The following is a 2,748-nucleotide window of genomic DNA, read 5'->3' on the forward strand; positions in this document are numbered from 1 at the left end:
TCTCTCTCTCTCTCTCTCTCTCTCTCTCACACACACACACAATGATAGATATAGATATATATATCTTCACACAAAATTTAAACCAAGAGAATTGCAAAAAAAGTCTCTTAATGATCATAGATGCAAAAATATTACCAGATACATTTCATATGAAACACTCAACAAAATACTTGAAAATCAAATTCATGAACACATCAAAAAGATCATAAATCATGGTCAAGTAGGCTTCATCCCTATTGCAAGGATGATGCAAGGATGTTTCAACATACAAACATTAGTCAATGTATCCACCATTTAAACAAAAGAAAGAAAAGAACCCATGGTCATCTCATTGGGTGGCAGAGAAGACTTTGACAAAGTCCAACACTTCCTCATGATAAAAGTCTTAAAGTGATTGAGGATGTAAGGGAGACATTTGAACACAATGAAAACAATTTATAGCAAGCTTATAGTCAGCATCAAATTAAATGAAGAGAAACTCAAAACAATTCCACTAAAATCAGAAGCAAGACAAAACTGACCACTCTTTCTATATCCACTCAATATAACTCTTAAAGTTTTTGCTAGAACAATTGGACAACCAAAGATCAAAGAGGTGTGAATTGGAAAGATAGAAGTCAAAGTATTGCTGTTTGCAAGTGATATGATATACATAAACAACACACACACATACCACAGACACAAAACTTCTACCAGAGTATTTCTACAGCTGATAAACAACTCCAGCAATGTGACAGGACATAAGATTACAGAAGGAGGAGGAGGAGGAGGAGGAGAGAAAGAGAGAGAGAGAGAGAGAGAAAGAAAGACAGAAAGAGAGAGACAGAAAGAGAGAGAAAGAAAGAAAGAAAGAAAGAAAGAAAGAAAGAAAGAAAGAAAGAAAGAAAGAAAAAGAAAATAGAAAGAAAACAGTATTTCTCTTATATATAAATAACAAATGTATAAAAGCAGGCAAATAACATCCTTCAAAATATCTACAAACTATATAAAATATATTGGGATAGCCTTAATCAAGCAAGTGAAAGATTCACATAACAAACAATACAAGTCTTTGAGGAAAGAAATTGAAGAAGATATCAGAAGATGGAAAAATATCTTCCATGCTAATGAATCAGTAGAATTAACATAGAGAATGGTCGGCCTAGCAAAGGCAATCTACATATCAATACAGTCCTTATCAAAATTCCAGCACAATTATTCACAGACCTTAAAAGGAAAATACTCAATTTCATTGGAGAAAAAATAATCCTAGATAGCTAAAACAATACTGAATCAAGGAAGAACTTCTGGAGGTCTCATCATCCATGATTTTAAGCTGAACTACATAGCAATAGTAACAGAAACTGCCTGGTATTTACATAGAAGGGATATGTTGATCAATGAAATTGAATTGAGGACCCAGACATATGCCCACATGCCTATGGACACATGATTTTTTTTTATAAGGAAGCCTGAAATGCACAATGGATAAAAAAGTAAATATATTCAACAAATGGTGCTGGTCTTATTGGATGTCAGTATAGAAGACTGCAAATAGACACAAATATATCATCCTGCACAATACTCAAGTCCAAGCAGATCAAAGACCTCATTAAAAAAAAAAAAAAAACCAGATACACTAAATCTGATAGAAGAGAAATTGAGGTTGAATGTACTGGCATAGGAAACAACTTCCTAAACACAACACCCGCATTTCAGATACTAAGATCAACAGTTAAAAAATGGGACCTCATGAAACTGAAAAGCTTCTTTAAGGCAAAGGACACTATCAATGGGACAAAACATCAGCCTACAGATTGCAAAAAGATTTTCACCAATTTGTCAACCAATAGAGGGGTAATATCAAAAATATATAAGAAACCCAAGGACCTAGACATCAGGAAACCAAATAATCCAATAAAAATAGGGAAAGATTTAAACAGAAGTATCTTAACAGAGGGATCTCAAATGGCTGAGAAGCACTTAAAGGCATATTCAACATCCTTAGCCATTAGGGAAATGCTAATCAAACAACTTTGAGATCCCATCTGTTGGAATGACTAAGACCAAAAACATAAGGGACAACTCATGCTGACAAGGATGAGGAGCAAAGAGAATATTCCTCTATTGCAGGTAGGAGTACAAACCTGGACACTATGGAAAATAATATGATAGTTCCTCATAAAACTGGGAATCAAAGTACCTCAATATCCAAATATACCACATATCCCCAAAAGATACTCCATCTTACAACCAGGGTAGGTGCTCAACTATGTTCAAAGCTGCTGTAAATAGTAGCTGGAAACTGGAAACAATTTCAATGTTGTTAGATGTGACCAAATGCAGAGTACTGTGGTTATTTTTCTAAACTGTAACCAATGAACCAGTTTTTCTTAGTTCATCGGTCAGATATTGTAGCAATTCCTTGGGACAGACTGTGTGATTTTGACACTTGATTGATTTCAACACAGTTGCTTCTCCTCTATTTTCTTGGTTTATTAAACTTAGGCAATATAGATATAAAGAACTAAAAAAAATTTCAAAACAAAGCAAATTAAATATTATATTTCTCTGCATTTATTTTTTATTAATGAATATCTATTATATGGATACTAGGCAAAAGGCAGCTGTGTTGATACTTTGAACTTGTTTGCTTTCACTATCATATTCTCTGTGTTCCTGGGCTACCTCTGCAAACAGCATCTTCAAATTGGACATAAAATAACAGCTTAAGACATTGTCTTAGTCAGGTTTTCTATTCCTGCACAA

Source organism: Mus pahari, chromosome 17 (genome assembly GCF_900095145.1).
Source record: "Mus pahari chromosome 17, PAHARI_EIJ_v1.1, whole genome shotgun sequence".
In the NCBI taxonomy this organism is placed as follows: Eukaryota; Metazoa; Chordata; class Mammalia; order Rodentia; family Muridae; genus Mus; species Mus pahari.